The sequence below is a fragment of the Salvelinus alpinus genome, chromosome 28 (assembly GCF_045679555.1).
Source record: "Salvelinus alpinus chromosome 28, SLU_Salpinus.1, whole genome shotgun sequence".
Lineage (NCBI taxonomy): Eukaryota > Metazoa > Chordata > Actinopteri > Salmoniformes > Salmonidae > Salvelinus > Salvelinus alpinus.
The window spans coordinates 9,349,065-9,367,553 of record NC_092113.1 but is presented as its reverse complement, the minus strand read 5'-3'; the positions used below and the strand labels follow the sequence as shown (position 1 = coordinate 9,367,553).

Here is an 18,489-nt window from a genome sequence, read left to right as displayed (position 1 = left end):
GTGAAGACATATTCTGAGAATTGTGGAAAAGGTTTTCCCTCGGACTGGTCCTTTTTAAAGGGCTCGTCCAGGATTTGAACCCGGGACCTCTCGCACCCGAAGCGAGAATCATACCCCTAGACCAACGAGCCACTTTCTTGTATATTTTTGATGAAGAAGACATTATTTACGTTCCTGACCTTTGTAAAAGTGGGCTCATCCAAGATTTGTAGCAGACACCAATCGCAATCTAAGCGAGAATCATACACAGAGATAAAGGAGGCAATTTCAGCTGCTTCTCTTAAATACTGCTTAAATCTAGCATTGGCTGTGTTTCAGTAAAGACACATTCGGAGAATTGTGTTGAAGGTTTTTACTTTGACTTTTCCTTTTTAAAGGTCGCACCCGAAGCGAGAATCATACCACTAAAACAACGAGCCACTTTTAACCGTATAGAATGCATTACTGATAAAAGACAATGGGTAACAGGCAATCTGTCTCCACAATAAACTTTTATTTACAGATGAGAAGACTTTATTCACGTTTTCGACCTTCGTAAGAGCGGGTTCATCCAAGATTTGTATCAGAAACCAATCGCACTCTTAAGCGAGAACCATACACAGAGTAAAGAAGAACATTTCAGCTGCTTCTCTTAAATACAGCTTACATCTAGCATTGACTGTATATGTTTCAGTGAAGACACATTCTGAGAATTGGTTTTCACTTAGACTGGTCCTTTTTAAAGTGCTCGTCCAGGATTTGAACCCGGGACCTCTCGCACCCGAAGCAAGAATCATACCCCTAGACCAACGAGCCACTTTCTTATTTATTTTTGATGAAAAATACATTATTTACGTTTCCGACCTTCGTAATAGCGGGTTCATCCAAGATTTGTATCAGACACCAATCGCACTCATAAGCGTGAACCATACACAGAGTAAAGAAGAACATTTCAGCTGCTTCTCTTAAATACAGGTTAAATCTAGCATTGACTGTGTATGTTTCAGTGAAGACATATTCTGAGAATTGTGGAATATGTTTTCACTTAGACTGGTCCTTTTTAAAGGGCTCTTCCGGGATTTGAACCCGGGACCTCTCGCACCCGAAGTGAGAATCATACCCGTAGACCAACGAGCCACTTTCTTGTGTATTTATGATGAAGAAGACATTATTTACATTCCTGACCTTTGTAAAAGTGGGCTCATCCAAGATTTGTAGCAGACACCAATCGCAATCTCAGCGAGAATCATACACAGAAATAAAGGAGGCAATTTCAGCTGCTTCTCTTAAATACTGCTTAAATCTAGCATTGGCTGTGTTTCAGTAAAGACACATTCGGAGAATTGTGTTGAAGGTTTTTACTTTGACTTTTCCTTTTTAAAGGTCGCACCCGAAGCGAGAATCATACCACTAAAACAACGAGCCACTTTTAACCGTATAGAATGCATTACTGATAAAAGACAATGGGTAACAGGCAATCTGTCTCCACAATAAACTTTTATTTACAGATGAGAAGACTTTATTTACGTTTCCGACCTTCGTAAGAGCGGGTTCATCCAAGATTTGTATCAGAAACCAATCGCACTCTTAAGCGAGAACCATACACAGAGTAAAGAAGAACATTTCAGCTGCTTCTCTTAAATCTAGCATTGACTGTGTATGTTTCAGTGAAGACATATTCTGAGAATTGTGGAATAGGTTTTCACTTAGACTGGTCCTTTTTAAAGGGCTCGTCCGGGATTTGAACCCGGGACCTCTCGCACCCGAAGCGAGAATCATACCCCTAGACCAACGAGCCACTTTCTTTTGTATATTTGATGAAGAAGATATTATTTACGTTCCTGACCTTTGTAAAAGTGGGCTCATCCAAGATTTGTAGCAGACACCAATCGCAATCTAAGCGAGAATCATACACAGAGTAAAGAAGAACATTTCAGCTGCTTCTCTTAAATCTAGCATTGACTGTGTATATTTCAGTGAAGACCTATTCTGAGAATTGTGGAATAGGTTTTCACTTAGACTGGTCATTTTTAAAGGGCTCGTCCGGGATTTGAACCCGGGACCTCTCGCACCCAAAGCGAGAATCATACCCCTAGACCAACGAGACACTTTATTTTGTATTTTTGATGAAGAAGACATTATTTACGTTCCTGACCTTTGTAAAAGTGGGCTCATCCAAGATTTGTAGCAGACACCATTCGCAATCTAAGCGAGAATCATACACAGAGATAAAGGATGCAATTTCAGATGCTTCTCTTAAATACAGCTTACATCTAGCATTGGCTGTGTTTCAGTAAAGACACATTCGGAGAATTGTGTTGAAGGTTTTTACTTTGACTTTTCCTTTTTAAAGGACGCACCCGAAGCGAGAATCATACCCCTAAAACAACGAGCCACTTTGAAGCGTATAGAATGCATTACTGATAAAATACAATGGGTAACAGGCAATCTGTCTCTACAAGAAACTTTTATTTTCGGATGAGAAGACTTTATTTACGTTTCCGACATTCGTAATAGCGGGTTCATCCAAGATTTGTATCAGACACCAATCGCACTCTTAAGCGAGAACCATACACAGAGTAAAGAAGAACATTTCAGCTGCTTCTCTTAAATACAGGTTAAATCTAGCATTGTCTGTGTATGTTTCAGTGAAGACATATTCTGAGAATTGTGGAATAGGTTTTCACTTAGACTGGTCCTTTTTAAAGGGCTCGTCCGGGATTTGAACCCGGGACCTCTCGCACCCGAAGCGAGAATCATACCCCTAGACCAACGAGCCACTTTCTTTTGTATTTTTGATGAAGAAGATATTATTTACGTTCCTGACCTTTGTAAAAGTGGGCTCATCCAAGATTTGTAGCAGACACCAATCGCAATCTAAGCGAGAATCATACACAGAGTAAAGAAGAACATTTCAGCTGCTTCTCTTAAATCTAGCATTGACTGTGTATATTTCAGTGAAGACCTATTCTGAGAATTGTGGAATAGGTTTTCACTTAGACTGGTCATTTTTAAAGGGCTCGTCCGGGATTTGAACCCGGGACCTCTCGCACCCAAAGCGAGAATCATACCCCTAGACCAACGAGACACTTTATTTTGTATTTTTGATGAAGAAGACATTATTTACGTTCCTGACCTTTGTAAAAGTGGGCTCATCCAAGATTTGTAGCAGACACCATTCGCAATCTAAGCGAGAATCATACACAGAGATAAAGGAGGCAATTTCAGATGCTTCTCTTAAATACAGCTTACATCTAGCATTGGCTGTGTTTCAGTAAAGACACATTCGGAGAATTGTGTTGAAGGTTTTTACTTTGACTTTTCCTTTTTAAAGGACGCACCCGAAGCGAGAATCATACCCCTAAAACAACGAGCCACTTTGAAGCGTATAGAATGCATTACTGATAAAATACAATGGGTAACAGGCAATCTGTCTCTACAAGAAACTTTTATTTTCGGATGAGAAGACTTTATTTACGTTTCCGACATTCGTAATAGCGGGTTCATCCAAGATTTGTATCAGACACCAATCGCACTCTTAAGCGAGAACCATACACAGAGTAAAGAAGAACATTTCAGCTGCTTCTCTTAAATACAGGTTAAATCTAGCATTGTCTGTGTATGTTTCAGTGAAGACATATTCTGAGAATTGTGGAATAGGTTTTCAGTTCGACTGGTCCTTTTTACAGGGCACGTCCGGGATTTGAACCCGGGACCTCTCGCACCCGAAGTGAGAATCATACCCCTAGACCAACGAGCCCCTTACTTTTGTATTTTTGATGAAGAAGACATTATTTACGTTCCTGACCTTTGTAAAAGTGGGCTCATCCAAGATTTGTAGCAGACACCAATCGCAATCTAAGCGAGAATCATACACAGAGATAAAGGAGGCAATTTCAGCTGCTTCTCTTAAATACTGCTTAAATCTAGCATTGGCTGGGTTTCAGTAAAGACACATTCGGAGAATTGTGTTGAAGGTTTTTACTTTGACTTTTCCTTTTTAAAGGTCGCACCCGAAGCGAGAATCATACCCCTAAAACAACGAGCCACTTTGAAGCGTATAGAATGCATTACTGATAAAAGACGATGGGTAACAGGCAATCTGTCTCTACAAGAAACTTTTATTTACGGATGAGAAGACTTTATTTACGTTTCCGACCTTTGTAATAGCGGGTTCATCCAAGATTTGTATCAGCCACCAATGGCACTCTTATGCGAGAATCATACACAGAGTAAAGAAGAACATTTCAGCTGCTTCTCTTAAATACAGGTTAAATCTAGCATTGACTGTGTATGTTTCAGTGAAGACACATTCTGAGAATTGTGGAATAGGTTTTCACTCAGACTGGTCCTTTTTAAAGGGCTCGTCCGGGATTTGAACCCGGGACCTCTCGCACCCGAAGCGAGAATCATACCCCTAGACCAACGAGCCACTTTCTTGTGTATTTTTGATGAAGAAGACATTATTTACGTCCTGACCTTTGTAAAAGTGGGCTCATCCAAGATTTGTAGCAGACACCAATCGCAATCTAAGCGAGAATCATACACAGAGATAAAGGAGGCAATTTCAGCTGCTTCTCTTAAATACTGCTTAAATCTAGCATTGGCTGGGTTTCAGTAAAGACACATTCGGAGAATTGTGTTGAAGGTTTTTACTTTGACTTTTCCTTTTTAAAGGTCGCACCCGAAGCGAGAATAATACCCCTAAAACAACGAGCTACTTTTAAGCGTATAGAATGCATTACTGATTAAAGACAATCGGTAACAGGCAATCTGTCTCTACAAGAAACTTTTATTTACGGATGAGAAGACTTTATTTACGTTTCCGACCTTCGTAATAGCGGGTTCATCCAAGATTTGTATCAGAAACCAATCGCACTCTTAAGCGAGAATCATACACAGAGTAAAAGAAGAACATTTCAGAAGCTTCTCTTAAATACAGCTTAAATCTAGCATTGACTGTGTATGTTTCAGTGAAGACATATTCTGAGAATTGTGGAAAAGGTTTTCCCTCGGACTGGTCCTTTTTAAAGGGCTCGTCCGGGATTTGAACCCGGGACCTCTCGCACCCGAAGCGAGAATCACACCCCTAGACCAACGAGCCACTTCCTTGTGTATTTTTGATGAAGAAGACATTTTTTACGTTCCTGACCTTTGTAAAAGTGGGCTCATCCAAGATTTGTAGCAGACACCAATCGCAATCTAAGCGAGAATCATACACAGAGATAAAGGAGGCAATTTCAGCTGCTTCTCTTAAATACTGCTTAAATCTAGCATTGGCTGGGTTTCAGTAAAGACACATTCGGAGAATTGTGTTGAAGGTTTTTACTTTGACTTTTCCTTTTTAAAGGTCGCACCCGAAGCAAGAATAATACCCCTAAAACAACGAGCTACTTTTAAGCGTATAGAATGCATTACTGATTAAAGACAATCGGTAACAGGCAATCTGTCTCCACAAGAAACTTTTATTTACGGATGAGAAGACTTTATTTACGTTTCCGACGTTCGTAATAGCGGGTTCATCCAAGATTTCTATCAGAAACCAATCGCACTCTTAAGCGAGAACCATACACAGAGTAAAGAAGAACATTTCAGCTGCTTCTCTTAAATACAGGTTAAATCTAGCATTGACTGTGTATGTTTCAGTGAAGACACATTCTGAGAATTGGTTTTCACTTAGACTGGTCCTTTTTAAAGGGCTCGTCCGGGATTTGAACCCGGGACCTCTCGCACCCGAAACAAGAATCATACCCCTAGACCAACGAGCCACTTTCTTATTTATTTTTGATGAAGAAGACATTATTTACGTTTCCGACCTTCGTAATAGCGGGTTCATCCAAGATTTGTATCAGACACCACTCGCACTCTTAAGCGTGAACCATACACAGAGTAAAGAAGAACATTTCAGCTGCTTCTCTTAAATACAGGTTAAATCTAGCATTGACTGTGTATGTTTCAGTGAAATTGTGGAATATGTTTTCACTTAGACTGGTCCTTTTTAAAGGGCTCGTCCGGGATTTGAACCCGGGACCTCTCGCACCCGAAGCGAGAATCATACCCCTAGACCAACGAGCCACTTTCTTGTGTATTTATGATGAAGAAGACATTATTTACATTCCTGACCTTTGTAAAAGTGGGCTCATCCAAGATTTGTAGCAGACACCAATCGCAATCTAAGCGAGAATCATACACAGAGATAAAGGAGGCAATTTCAGCTGCTTCTCTTAAATACTGCTTAAATCTAGCATTGGCTGGGTTTCAGTAAAGACACATTCGGAGAATTGTGTTGAAGGTTTTTACTTTGACGTTTCCTTTTTAAAGGTCGCACCCGAAGCGAGAATAATACCCCTAAAACAACGAGCTACTTTTAAGCGTATAGAATGCATTACTGATTAAAGACAATCGGTAACAGGCAATCTGTCTCCACAATAAACTTTTATTTACGGATAAGAAGACTTTATTTACGTTTCCGACCTTCGTAATAGTGGGTTCATCCAAGATTTGTATCAGAAACCAATCGCACTCTTAAGCGAGAATCATACACAGAGTAAAAGAAGAACATTTCAGAAGCTTCTCTTAAATACAGGTTAAATCTAGCATTGACTGTGTATGTTTCAGTGAAGACACATTCTGAGAATTGGTTTTCACTTAGACTGGTCCTTTTTAAAGGGCTCGTCCAGGATTTGAACCCGGGACCTCTCGCACCCGAAGCAAGAATCATACCCCTAGACCAACGAGCCACTTTCTTATTTATTTTTGATGAAGAAGACATTATTTACGTTTCCGACCTTCGTAATAGCGGGTTCATCCAAGATTTGTATCAGACACCAATCGCACTCTTAAGCGTGAACCATACACAGAGTAAAGAAGAACATTTCAGCTGCTTCTCTTAAATACAGCTTACATCTAGCATTGACTGTGTATGTTTCAGTGAAGACATATTCTGAGAATTGTGGAAAAGGTTTTCCCTCGGACTGGTCCTTTTTAAAGGGCTCGTCCGGGATTTGAACCCGGGACCTCTCACACCCGAAGCGAGAATCATACCCCTAGACCAACGAGCCACTTTCTTGTGTATTTTTGATAAAGAAGACATTTTTTACGTTCTTGACCTTTGTAAAAGTGGGCTCATCCAAGATTTGTAGCAGACACCAATCGCAATCTAAGCGAGAATCATACACAGAGATAAAGGAGGCAATTTCAGCTGCTTCTCTTAAATACTGCTTAAATCTAGCATTGGCTGTGTTTCAGTAAAGACACATTCGGAGAATTGTGTTGAAGGTTTTTACTTTGACTTTTCCTTTTTAAAGGTCGCACCCGAAGCGAGAATCATACCACTAAAACAACGAGCCACTTTTAACCGTATAGAATGCATTACTGATAAAAGACAATCGGTAACAGGCAATCTGTCTCCACAATAAACTTTTGTTTACAGATGAGAAGACTTTATTTACGTTTCCGACCTTCGTAATAGCGGGTTCATCCAAGATTTGTATCAGAAACCAATCGCACTCTTAAGCGAGAACCATACACAGAGTAAAGAAGAACATTTCAGCTGCTTCTCTTAAATACAGGTTAAATCTAGCATTGACTGTGTATGTTTCAGTGAAGACACATTCTGAGAATTGGTTTTCACTTAGACTGGTCCTTTTTAAAGGGCTCGTCCGGGATTTGAAACCGGGACCTCTCGCACCCGAAGCAAGAATCATACCCCTAGACCAACGAGCCAATTTCTTATTTATTTTTGATGAAGAAGACATTATTTACGTTTCCGACCTTCGTAATAGCGGGTTCATCCAAGATTTGTATCAGACACCAATCGCACTCTTAAGCGTGAGCCATACACAGAGTAAAGAAGAACATTTCAGCTGCTTCTCTTAAATACAGGTAAAATCTAGCATTGACTGTGTATGTTTCAGTGAAGACATATTCTGAGAATTGTGGAATATGTGTTCACTTAGACTGGTCCTTTTTAAAGGGCTCGTCCGGGATTTGAACCCGGGACCTCTCGCACCCGAAGCGAGAATCATACCCCTAGACCAACGAGCCACTTTCTTGTGTATTTATGATGAAGAAGACATTATTTACATTCCTGACCTTTGTAAAAGTGGGCTCATCCAAGATTTGTAGCAGACACCAATCGCAATCTAAGCGAGAATCATACACAGAGATAAAGGAGGCAATTTCAGCTGCTTCTCTTAAATACTGCTTAAATCTAGCATTGGCTGTGTTTCAGTAAAGACACATTCGGAGAATTGTGTTGAAGGTTTTTACCTTGACTTTTCCTTTTTAAAGGTCGCACCCGAAGCGAGAATCATACCACTAAAACAACGAGCCACTTTTAACCGTATAGAATGCATTACTGATAAAAGACAATCGGTAACAGGCAATCTGTCTCCACAATAAACTTTTATTTACAGATGAGAAGACTTTATTTACGTTTCCGACGTTCGTAATAGCGGGTTCATCCAAGATTTGTATCAGAAACCAATCGCACTCTTAAGCGAAAACCATACACAGAGTAAAGAAGAACATTTCAGCTGCTTCTCTTAAATACAGGTTAAATCTAGCATTGACTGTGTATGTTTCAGTGAAGACACATTCTGAGAATTGGTTTTCACTTAGACTGGTCCTTTTTAAAGGGCTCGTCCGGGATTTGAACCCGGGACCTCTCGCACCCGAAGCAAGAATCATACCCCTAGACCAACGAGCCACTTTCTTGTGTATTTATGATGAAGAAGACATTATTTACATCCCTGACCTTTGTAAAAGTGGGCTCATCCAAGATTTGTAGCAGACACCAATCGCAATCTAAGCGAGAATCATACACAGAGATAAAGGAGGCAATTTCAGCTGCTTCTCTTAAATACTGCTTAAATCTAGCATTGGCTGGGTTTCAGTAAAGACACATTCGGAGAATTGTGTTGAAGGTTTTTACTTTGACGTTTCCTTTTTAAAGGTCGCACCCGAAGCGAGAATAATACCCCTAAAACAACGAGCTACTTTTAAGCGTATAGAATGCATTACTGATTAAAGACAATCGGTAACAGGCAATCTGTCTCCACAATAAACTTTTATTTACGGATGAGAAGACTTTATTTACGTTTCCGACCTTCGTAATAGTGGGTTCATCCAAGATTTGTATCAGAAACCAATCGCACTCTTAAGCGAGAATCATACACAGAGTAAAAGAAGAACATTTCAGAAGCTTCTCTTAAATACAGGTTAAATCTAGCATTGACTGTGTATGTTTCAGTGAAGACACATTCTGAGAATTGGTTTTCACTTAGACTGGTCCTTTTTAAAGGGCTCGTCCAGGATTTGAACCCGGGACCTCTCGCACCCGAAGCAAGAATCATACCCCTAGACCAACGAGCCACTTTCTTATTTATTTTTGATGAAGAAGACATTATTTACGTTTCCGACCTTCGTAATAGCGGGTTCATCCAAGATTTGTATCAGACACCAATCGCACTCTTAAGCGTGAACCATACACAGAGTAAAGAAGAACATTTCAGCTGCTTCTCTTAAATACAGCTTACATCTAGCATTGACTGTGTATGTTTCAGTGAAGACATATTCTGAGAATTGTGGAAAAGGTTTTCCCTCGGACTGGTCCTTTTTAAAGGGCTCGTCCGGGATTTGAACCCGGGACCTCTCACACCCGAAGCGAGAATCATACCCCTAGACCAACGAGCCACTTTCTTGTGTATTTTTGATAAAGAAGACATTTTTTACGTTCTTGACCTTTGTAAAAGTGGGCTCATCCAAGATTTGTAGCAGACACCAATCGCAATCTAAGCGAGAATCATACACAGAGATAAAGGAGGCAATTTCAGCTGCTTCTCTTAAATACTGCTTAAATCTAGCATTGGCTGTGTTTCAGTAAAGACACATTCGGAGAATTGTGTTGAAGGTTTTTACTTTGACTTTTCCTTTTTAAAGGTCGCACCCGAAGCGAGAATCATACCACTAAAACAACGAGCCACTTTTAACCGTATAGAATGCATTACTGATAAAAGACAATCGGTAACAGGCAATCTGTCTCCACAATAAACTTTTGTTTACAGATGAGAAGACTTTATTTACGTTTCCGACCTTCGTAATAGCGGGTTCATCCAAGATTTGTATCAGAAACCAATCGCACTCTTAAGCGAGAACCATACACAGAGTAAAGAAGAACATTTCAGCTGCTTCTCTTAAATACAGGTAAAATCTAGCATTGACTGTGTATGTTTCAGTGAAGACACATTCTGAGAATTGTGGAATAGGTTTTCACTCAGACTGGTCCTTTTTAAAGGGCTCGTCCGAGATTTGAACCCGGGACCTCTCGCACCCGAAGCAAGAATCATACCCCTAGACCAACGAGCCACTTTCTTATTTATTTTTGATGAAGAAGACATTATTTACGTTTCCGACCTTCGTAATAGCGGGTTCATCCAAGATTTGTATCAGACACCAATCGCACTCTTAAGCGTGAGCCATACACAGAGTAAAGAAGAACATTTCAGCTGCTTCTCTTAAATACAGGTAAAATCTAGCATTGACTGTGTATGTTTCAGTGAAGACATATTCTGAGAATTGTGGAATATGTGTTCACTTAGACTGGTCCTTTTTAAAGGGCTCGTCCGGGATTTGAACCCGGGACCTCTCGCACCCGAAGCGAGAATCATACCCCTAGACCAACGAGCCACTTTCTTGTGTATTTATGATGAAGAAGACATTATTTACATTCCTGACCTTTGTAAAAGTGGGCTCATCCAAGATTTGTAGCAGACACCAATCGCAATCTAAGCGAGAATCATACACAGAGATAAAGGAGGCAATTTCAGCTGCTTCTCTTAAATACTGCTTAAATCTAGCATTGGCTGTGTTTCAGTAAAGACACATTCGGAGAATTGTGTTGAAGGTTTTTACCTTGACTTTTCCTTTTTAAAGGTCGCACCCGAAGCGAGAATCATACCACTAAAACAACGAGCCACTTTTAACCGTATAGAATGCATTACTGATAAAAGACAATCGGTAACAGGCAATCTGTCTCCACAATAAACTTTTATTTACAGATGAGAAGACTTTATTTACGTTTCCGACGTTCGTAATAGCGGGTTCATCCAAGATTTGTATCAGAAACCAATCGCACTCTTAAGCGAAAACCATACACAGAGTAAAGAAGAACATTTCAGCTGCTTCTCTTAAATACAGGTTAAATCTAGCATTGACTGTGTATGTTTCAGTGAAGACACATTCTGAGAATTGGTTTTCACTTAGACTGGTCCTTTTTAAAGGGCTCGTCCGGGATTTGAACACGGGACCTCTCGCACCCGAAGCAAGAATCATACCCCTAGACCAACGAGCCACTTTCTTATTTATTTTTGATGAAGAAGACATTATTTACGTTTCCGACCTTCGTAATAGCGGGTTCATCCAAGATTTGTATCAGACACCAATGGCACTCTTAAGCGTGAACCATACACAGAGTAAAGAAGAACATTTCAGCTGCTTCTCTTAAATACAGGTTAAATCTAGCATTGACTGTGTATGTTTCAGTGAAGACATATTCTGAGAATTGTGGAATATGTTTTCACTTAGACTGGTCCTTTTTAAAGGGCTCGTCCGGGATTTGAACCCGGGACCTCTCGCACCCGAAGCGAGAATCATACCCCTAGACCAACGAGCCACTTTCTTGTGTATTTTTGATGAAGAAGACATTATTTACGTCCTGACCTTTGTAAAAGTGGGCTCATCCAAGATTTGTAGCAGACACCAATCGCAATCTAAGCGAGAATCATACACAGAGATAAAGGAGGCAATTTCAGCTGCTTCTCTTAAATACTGCTTAAATCTAGCATTGGCTGGGTTTCAGTAAAGACACATTCGGAGAATTGTGTTGAAGGTTTTTACTTTGACTTTTCCTTTTTAAAGGTCGCACCCGAAGCGAGAATAATACCCCTAAAACAACGAGCTACTTTTAAGCGTATAGAATGCATTACTGATTAAAGACAATCGGTAACAGGCAATCTGTCTCTACAAGAAACTTTTATTTACGGATGAGAAGACTTTATTTACGTTTCCGACCTTCGTAATAGCGGGTTCATCCAAGATTTGTATCAGAAACCAATCGCACTCTTAAGCGAGAATCATACACAGAGTAAAAGAAGAACATTTCAGAAGCTTCTCTTAAATACAGCTTAAATCTAGCATTGACTGTGTATGTTTCAGTGAAGACATATTCTGAGAATTGTGGAAAAGGTTTTCCCTCGGACTGGTCCTTTTTAAAGGGCTCGTCCGGGATTTGAACCCGGGACCTCTCGCACCCGAAGCGAGAATCATACCCCTAGACCAACGAGCCACTTTCTTGTGTATTTTTGATGAAGAAGACATTTTTTACTTTCCTGACCTTTGTAAAAGTGGGCTCATCCAAGATTTGTAGCAGACACCAATCGCAATCTAAGCGAGAATCATACACAGAGAGAAAGGAGGCAATTTCAGCTGCTTCTCTTAAATACTGCTTAAATCTAGCATTGGCTGGGTTTCAGTAAAGACACATTCGGAGAATTGTGTTGAAGGTTTTTACTTTGACTTTTCCTTTTTAAAGGTCGCACCCGAAGCAAGATTAATACCCCTAAAACAACGAGCTACTTTTAAGCTTTTTAGATGCATTACTGATTAAAGACAATCGGTATTAGGCAATCTGTCTCCACAATAAACTTTTATTTACGGATGAGAAGACTTTATTTACGTTTCCGACATTCGTAATAGCGGGTTCATCCAAGATTTGTATCAGAAACCAATCGCACTCTTAAGCGAGAATCATACACAGAGTAAAAGAAGAACATTTCAGAAGCTTCTCTTAAATACAGGTTAAATCTAGCATTGACTGTGTATGTTTCAGTGAAGACACATTCTGAGAATTGGTTTTCACTTAGACTGGTCCTTTTTAAAGGGCTCGTCCGGGATTTGAACCCGGGACCTCTCGCACCCGAAGCAAGAATCATACCCCTAGACCAACGAGCCACTTTCTTATTTATTTTTGATGAAGAAGACATTATTTACGTTTCCGACCTTCGTAATAGCGGGTTCATCCAAGATTTGTATCAGACACCAATCGCACTCTTAAGCGTGAACCATACACAGAGTAAAGAAGAACATTTCAGCTGCTTCTCTTAAATACAGGTTAAATCTAGCATTGACTGTGTATGTTTCAGTGAAGAAATATTCTGAGAATTGTGGAATATGTTTTCACTTAGACTGGTCCTTTTTAAAGGGCTCGTCCGGGATTTGAACCCGGGACCTCTCGCACCCGAAGCGAGAATCATACCCCTAGACCAACGAGCCACTTTCTTGTGTATTTATGATGAAGAAGACATTATTTACGTCCTGACCTTTGTAAAAGTGGGCTCATCCAAGATTTGTAGCAGACACCAATCGCAATCTAAGCGAGAATCATACACAGAGATAAAGGAGGCAATTTCAGCTGCTTCTCTTAAATACTGCTTAAATCTAGCATTGGCTGGGTTTCAGTAAAGACACATTCGGAGAATTGTGTTGAAGGTTTTTACTTTGACTTTTCCTTTTTAAAGGTCGCACCCGAAGCGAGAATAATACCCCTAAAACAACGAGCTACTTTTAAGCGTATAGAATGCATTACTGATTAAAGACAATCGGTAACAGGCAATCTGTCTCTACAAGAAACTTTTATTTACGGATGAGAAGACTTTATTTACGTTTCCGACCTTCGTAATAGCGGGTTCATCCAAGATTTGTATCAGAAACCAATCGCACTCTTAAGCGAGAATCATACACAGAGTAAAAGAAGAACATTTCAGAAGCTTCTCTTAAATACAGCTTAAATCTAGCATTGACTGTGTATGTTTCAGTGAAGACATATTCTGAGAATTGTGGAAAAGGTTTTCCCTCGGACTGGTCCTTTTTAAAGGGCCCGTCCGGGATTTGAACCCGGGACGTCTCGCACCCGAAGCGAGAATCATACCCCTAGACCAACGAGCCACTTTCTTGTGTATTTTTGATGAAGAAGACATTTTTTACGTTCCTGACCTTTGTAAAAGTGGGCTCATCCAAGATTTGTAGCAGACACCAATCGCAATCTAAGCGAGAATCATACACAGAGATAAAGGAGGCAATTTCAGCTGCTTCTCTTAAATACTGCTTAAATCTAGCATTGGCTGGGTTTCAGTAAAGACACATTCGGAGAATTGTGTTGAAGGTTTTTACTTTGACTTTTCCTTTTTAAAGGTCGCACCCGAAGCAAGAATAATACCCCTAAAACAACGAGCTACTTTTAAGCGTATAGAATGCATTACTGATTAAAGACAATCGGTAACAGGCAATCTGTCTCTACAAGAAACTTTTATTTACGGATGAGAAGACTTTATTTACGTTTCCGACGTTCGTAATAGCGGGTTCATCCAAGATTTCTATCAGAAACCAATCGCACTCTTAAGCGAGAACCATACACAGAGTAAAGAAGAACATTTCAGCTGCTTCTCTTAAATACAGGTTAAATCTAGCATTGACTGTGTATGTTTCAGTGAAGACACATTCTGAGAATTGGTTTTCACTTAGACTGGTCCTTTTTAAAGGGCTCGTCCGGGATTTGAACCCGGGACCTCTCGCACCCGAAGCAAGAATCATACCCCTAGACCAACAAGCCACTTTCTTATTTATTTTTGATGAAGAAGACATTATTTACGTTTCCGACCTTCGTAATAGCAGGTTCATCCAAGATTTGTATCAGACACCAATCGCACTCTTAAGCGTGAACCATACACAGAGTAAAGAAGAACATTTCAGCTGCTTCTCTTAAATACAGGTTAAATCTAGCATTGACTGTGTATGTTTCAGTGAAGAAATATTCTGAGAATTGTGGAAGATGTTTTCACTTAGACTGGTCCTTTTTAAAGGGCTCGTCCGGGATTTGAACCCGGGACCTCTCGCACCCGAAGCGAGAATCATACCCCTAGACCAACGAGCCACTTTCGTGTGTATTTATGATGAAGAAGACATTATTTACATTCCTGACCTTTGTAAAAGTGGGCTCATCCAAGATTTGTAGCAGACACCAATCGCAATCTAAGCGAGAATCATACACAGAGATAAAGGAGGCAATTTCAGCTGCTTCTCTTAAATACTGCTTAAATCTAGCATTGGCTGGGTTTCAGTAAAGACACATTCGGAGAATTGTGTTGAAGGTTTTTACTTTGACGTTTCCTTTTTAAAGGTCGCACCCGAAGCGAGAATAATACCCCTAAAACAACGAGCTACTTTTAAGCGTATAGAATGCATTACTGATTAAAGACAATCGGTAACAGGCAATCTGTCTCCACAATAAACTTTTATTTACGGATGAGAAGACTTTATTTACGTTTCCGACCTTCGTAATAGTGGGTTCAACCAAGATTTGTATCAGAAACCAATCGCACTCTTAAGCGAGAATCATACACAGAGTAAATGAAGAACATTTCAGAAGCTTCTCTTAAATACAGGTTAAATCTAGCATTGACTGTGTATGTTTCAGTGAAGACACATTCTGAGAATTGGTTTTCACTTAGACTGGTCCTTTTTAAAGGGCTCGTCCGGGATTTGAACCCAGGACCTCTCGCACCAGAAGCAAGAATCATACCCCTAGACCAACGAGCAACTTTCTTATTTAATTTTGATGAAGAAGACATTATTTACGTTTCCGACTTTCGTAATAGCGGGTTCATCCAAGATTTGTATCAGACACCAATCGCACTCTTAAGCGTGAACCATACACAGAGTAAAGAAGAACATTTCAGCTGCTTCTCTTAAATACAGCTTACATCTAGCATTGACTGTGTATGTTTCAGTGAAGACATATTCTGAGAATTGTGGAAAAGGTTTTCCCTCGGACTGGTCCTTTTTAAAGGGCTCGTCCGGGAATTGAACCCGGGACCTCTCACACCCGAAGCGAGAATCATACCCCTAGACCAACGAGCCACTTTCTTGTGTATTTTTGATGAAGAAGACATTTTTTACGTTCCTGACCTTTGTAAAAGTGGGCTCATCCAAGATTTGTAGCAGACACCAATCGCAATCTAAGCGAGAATCATACACAGAGATAAAGGAGGCAATTTCAGCTGCTTCTCTTAAATACTGCTTAAATCTAGCATTGGCTGTGTTTCAGTAAAGACACATTCGGAGAATTGTGTTGAAGGTTTTTACTTTGACTTTTCCTTTTTAAAGGTCGCACCCGAAGCGAGAATCATACCACTAAAACAACGAGCCACTTTTAACCGTATAGAATGCATTACTGATAAAAGACAATCGGTAACAGGCAATCTGTCTCCACAATAAACTTTTGTTTACAGATGAGAAGACTTTATTTACGTTTCCGACCTTCGTAATAGCGGGTTCATCCAAGATTTGTATCAGAAACCAATCGCACTCTTAAGCGAGAACCATACACAGAGTAAAGAAGAACATTTCAGCTGCTTCTCTTAAATACAGGTAAAATCTAGCATTGACTGTGTATGTTTCAGTGAAGACACATTCTGAGAATTGTGGAATAGGTTTTCACTCAGACTGGTCCTTTTTAAAGGGCTCGTCCGAGATTTGAACCCGGGACCTCTCGCACCCGAAGCAAGAATCATACCCCTAGACCAACGAGCCACTTTCTTATTTATTTTTGATGAAGAAGACATTATTTACGTTTCCGACCTTCGTAATAGCGGGTTCATCCAAGATTTGTATCAGACACCAATCGCACTCTTAAGCGTGAGCCATACACAGAGTAAAGAAGAACATTTCAGCTGCTTCTCTTAAATACAGGTAAAATCTAGCATTGACTGTGTATGTTTCAGTGAAGACATATTCTGAGAATTGTGGAATATGTGTTCACTTAGACTGGTCCTTTTTAAAGGGCTCGTCCGGGATTTGAACCCGGGACCTCTCGCACCCGAAGCGAGAATCATACCCCTAGACCAACGAGCCACTTTCTTGTGTATTTATGATGAAGAAGACATTATTTACATTCCTGACCTTTGTAAAAGTGGGCTCATCCAAGATTTGTAGCAGACACCAATCGCAATCTAAGCGAGAATCATACACAGAGATAAAGGAGGCAATTTCAGCTGCTTCTCTTAAATACTGCTTAAATCTAGCATTGGCTGTGTTTCAGTAAAGACACATTCGGAGAATTGTGTTGAAGGTTTTTACCTTGACTTTTCCTTTTTAAAGGTCGCACCCGAAGCGAGAATCATACCACTAAAACAACGAGCCACTTTTAACCGTATAGAATGCATTACTGATAAAAGACAATCGGTAACAGGCAATCTGTCTCCACAATAAACTTTTATTTACAGATGAGAAGACTTTATTTACGTTTCCGACGTTCGTAATAGCGGGTTCATCCAAGATTTGTATCAGAAACCAATCGCACTCTTAAGCGAAAACCATACACAGAGTAAAGAAGAACATTTCAGCTGCTTCTCTTAAATACAGGTTAAATCTAGCATTGACTGTGTATGTTTCAGTGAAGACACATTCTGAGAATTGGTTTTCACTTAGACTGGTCCTTTTTAAAGGGCTCGTCCGGGATTTGAACACGGGACCTCTCGCACCCGAAGCAAGAATCATACCCCTAGACCAACGAGCCACTTTCTTATTTATTTTTGATGAAGAAGACATTATTTACGTTTCCGACCTTCGTAATAGCGGGTTCATCCAAGATTTGTATCAGACACCAATGGCACTCTTAAGCGTGAACCATACACAGAGTAAAGAAGAACATTTCAGCTGCTTCTCTTAAATACAGGTTAAATCTAGCATTGACTGTGTATGTTTCAGTGAAGACATATTCTGAGAATTGTGGAATATGTTTTCACTTAGACTGGTCCTTTTTAAAGGGCTCGTCCGGGATTTGAACCCGGGACCTCTCGCACCCGAAGCGAGAATCATACCCCTAGACCAACGAGCCACTTTCTTGTGTATTTTTGATGAAGAAGACATTATTTACGTCCTGACCTTTGTAAAAGTGGGCTCATCCAAGATTTGTAGCAGACACCAATCGCAATCTAAGCGAGAATCATACACAGAGATAAAGGAGGCAATTTCAGCTGCTTCTCTTAAATACTGCTTAAATCTAGCATTGGCTGGGTTTCAGTAAAGACACATTCGGAGAATTGTGTTGAAGGTTTTTACTTTGACTTTTCCTTTTTAAAGGTCGCACCCGAAGCGAGAATAATACCCCTAAAACAACGAGCTACTTTTAAGCGTATAGAATGCATTACTGATTAAAGACAATCGGTAACAGGCAATCTGTCTCTACAAGAAACTTTTATTTACGGATGAGAAGACTTTATTTACGTTTCCGACCTTCGTAATAGCGGGTTCATCCAAGATTTGTATCAGAAACCAATCGCACTCTTAAGCGAGAATCATACACAGAGTAAAAGAAGAACATTTCAGAAGCTTCTCTTAAATACAGCTTAAATCTAGCATTGACTGTGTATGTTTCAGTGAAGACATATTCTG

General features: G+C 40.1%; 28 non-coding genes across 28 annotated transcripts; all 28 read right to left on the bottom strand.

Annotated features, from left to right (window-relative positions):
- Positions 1 to 59: 59 nt before the first annotated feature.
- trnap-cgg (transfer RNA proline (anticodon CGG)) lies at positions 60 to 131 on the bottom strand. The gene has a single exon. It is a non-coding gene; the product is annotated as a tRNA-Pro (tRNA).
- Positions 132 to 1,705: 1,574 nt separating this feature from the next.
- trnap-cgg (transfer RNA proline (anticodon CGG)) lies at positions 1,706 to 1,777 on the bottom strand. Its single transcript has one exon. It is a non-coding gene; the product is annotated as a tRNA-Pro (tRNA).
- A 237-nt stretch (positions 1,778 to 2,014) lies between these two features.
- trnap-ugg (transfer RNA proline (anticodon UGG)) lies at positions 2,015 to 2,086 on the bottom strand. The gene has a single exon. It is a non-coding gene; the product is annotated as a tRNA-Pro (tRNA).
- Positions 2,087 to 2,686: 600 nt separating this feature from the next.
- trnap-cgg (transfer RNA proline (anticodon CGG)) lies at positions 2,687 to 2,758 on the bottom strand. Its single transcript has one exon. It is a non-coding gene; the product is annotated as a tRNA-Pro (tRNA).
- Positions 2,759 to 2,995: 237 nt separating this feature from the next.
- Positions 2,996 to 3,067, bottom strand: trnap-ugg (transfer RNA proline (anticodon UGG)). The gene has a single exon. It is a non-coding gene; the product is annotated as a tRNA-Pro (tRNA).
- A 1,272-nt stretch (positions 3,068 to 4,339) lies between these two features.
- Positions 4,340 to 4,411, bottom strand: trnap-cgg (transfer RNA proline (anticodon CGG)). The gene has a single exon. It is a non-coding gene; the product is annotated as a tRNA-Pro (tRNA).
- A 600-nt stretch (positions 4,412 to 5,011) lies between these two features.
- trnap-cgg (transfer RNA proline (anticodon CGG)) lies at positions 5,012 to 5,083 on the bottom strand. The gene has a single exon. It is a non-coding gene; the product is annotated as a tRNA-Pro (tRNA).
- A 592-nt stretch (positions 5,084 to 5,675) lies between these two features.
- On the bottom strand, positions 5,676 to 5,747 carry trnap-cgg (transfer RNA proline (anticodon CGG)). The gene has a single exon. It is a non-coding gene; the product is annotated as a tRNA-Pro (tRNA).
- A 235-nt stretch (positions 5,748 to 5,982) lies between these two features.
- Positions 5,983 to 6,054, bottom strand: trnap-cgg (transfer RNA proline (anticodon CGG)). The gene has a single exon. It is a non-coding gene; the product is annotated as a tRNA-Pro (tRNA).
- Positions 6,055 to 6,647: 593 nt separating this feature from the next.
- On the bottom strand, positions 6,648 to 6,719 carry trnap-cgg (transfer RNA proline (anticodon CGG)). Its single transcript has one exon. It is a non-coding gene; the product is annotated as a tRNA-Pro (tRNA).
- A 249-nt stretch (positions 6,720 to 6,968) lies between these two features.
- Positions 6,969 to 7,040, bottom strand: trnap-cgg (transfer RNA proline (anticodon CGG)). The gene has a single exon. It is a non-coding gene; the product is annotated as a tRNA-Pro (tRNA).
- Positions 7,041 to 7,953: 913 nt separating this feature from the next.
- On the bottom strand, positions 7,954 to 8,025 carry trnap-cgg (transfer RNA proline (anticodon CGG)). Its single transcript has one exon. It is a non-coding gene; the product is annotated as a tRNA-Pro (tRNA).
- A 592-nt stretch (positions 8,026 to 8,617) lies between these two features.
- Positions 8,618 to 8,689, bottom strand: trnap-cgg (transfer RNA proline (anticodon CGG)). Its single transcript has one exon. It is a non-coding gene; the product is annotated as a tRNA-Pro (tRNA).
- Positions 8,690 to 9,282: 593 nt separating this feature from the next.
- On the bottom strand, positions 9,283 to 9,354 carry trnap-cgg (transfer RNA proline (anticodon CGG)). Its single transcript has one exon. It is a non-coding gene; the product is annotated as a tRNA-Pro (tRNA).
- A 249-nt stretch (positions 9,355 to 9,603) lies between these two features.
- trnap-cgg (transfer RNA proline (anticodon CGG)) lies at positions 9,604 to 9,675 on the bottom strand. Its single transcript has one exon. It is a non-coding gene; the product is annotated as a tRNA-Pro (tRNA).
- A 600-nt stretch (positions 9,676 to 10,275) lies between these two features.
- Positions 10,276 to 10,347, bottom strand: trnap-cgg (transfer RNA proline (anticodon CGG)). The gene has a single exon. It is a non-coding gene; the product is annotated as a tRNA-Pro (tRNA).
- Positions 10,348 to 10,596: 249 nt separating this feature from the next.
- Positions 10,597 to 10,668, bottom strand: trnap-cgg (transfer RNA proline (anticodon CGG)). Its single transcript has one exon. It is a non-coding gene; the product is annotated as a tRNA-Pro (tRNA).
- Positions 10,669 to 11,581: 913 nt separating this feature from the next.
- Positions 11,582 to 11,653, bottom strand: trnap-cgg (transfer RNA proline (anticodon CGG)). Its single transcript has one exon. It is a non-coding gene; the product is annotated as a tRNA-Pro (tRNA).
- A 600-nt stretch (positions 11,654 to 12,253) lies between these two features.
- Positions 12,254 to 12,325, bottom strand: trnap-cgg (transfer RNA proline (anticodon CGG)). Its single transcript has one exon. It is a non-coding gene; the product is annotated as a tRNA-Pro (tRNA).
- A 593-nt stretch (positions 12,326 to 12,918) lies between these two features.
- trnap-cgg (transfer RNA proline (anticodon CGG)) lies at positions 12,919 to 12,990 on the bottom strand. Its single transcript has one exon. It is a non-coding gene; the product is annotated as a tRNA-Pro (tRNA).
- Positions 12,991 to 13,239: 249 nt separating this feature from the next.
- On the bottom strand, positions 13,240 to 13,311 carry trnap-cgg (transfer RNA proline (anticodon CGG)). Its single transcript has one exon. It is a non-coding gene; the product is annotated as a tRNA-Pro (tRNA).
- Positions 13,312 to 13,911: 600 nt separating this feature from the next.
- On the bottom strand, positions 13,912 to 13,983 carry trnap-cgg (transfer RNA proline (anticodon CGG)). Its single transcript has one exon. It is a non-coding gene; the product is annotated as a tRNA-Pro (tRNA).
- Positions 13,984 to 14,575: 592 nt separating this feature from the next.
- trnap-cgg (transfer RNA proline (anticodon CGG)) lies at positions 14,576 to 14,647 on the bottom strand. The gene has a single exon. It is a non-coding gene; the product is annotated as a tRNA-Pro (tRNA).
- Positions 14,648 to 14,896: 249 nt separating this feature from the next.
- trnap-cgg (transfer RNA proline (anticodon CGG)) lies at positions 14,897 to 14,968 on the bottom strand. The gene has a single exon. It is a non-coding gene; the product is annotated as a tRNA-Pro (tRNA).
- Positions 14,969 to 15,882: 914 nt separating this feature from the next.
- On the bottom strand, positions 15,883 to 15,954 carry trnap-cgg (transfer RNA proline (anticodon CGG)). The gene has a single exon. It is a non-coding gene; the product is annotated as a tRNA-Pro (tRNA).
- Positions 15,955 to 16,554: 600 nt separating this feature from the next.
- Positions 16,555 to 16,626, bottom strand: trnap-cgg (transfer RNA proline (anticodon CGG)). The gene has a single exon. It is a non-coding gene; the product is annotated as a tRNA-Pro (tRNA).
- A 249-nt stretch (positions 16,627 to 16,875) lies between these two features.
- trnap-cgg (transfer RNA proline (anticodon CGG)) lies at positions 16,876 to 16,947 on the bottom strand. Its single transcript has one exon. It is a non-coding gene; the product is annotated as a tRNA-Pro (tRNA).
- Positions 16,948 to 17,860: 913 nt separating this feature from the next.
- On the bottom strand, positions 17,861 to 17,932 carry trnap-cgg (transfer RNA proline (anticodon CGG)). The gene has a single exon. It is a non-coding gene; the product is annotated as a tRNA-Pro (tRNA).
- Between the last annotated feature and the right edge of the window lie 557 nt (positions 17,933 to 18,489).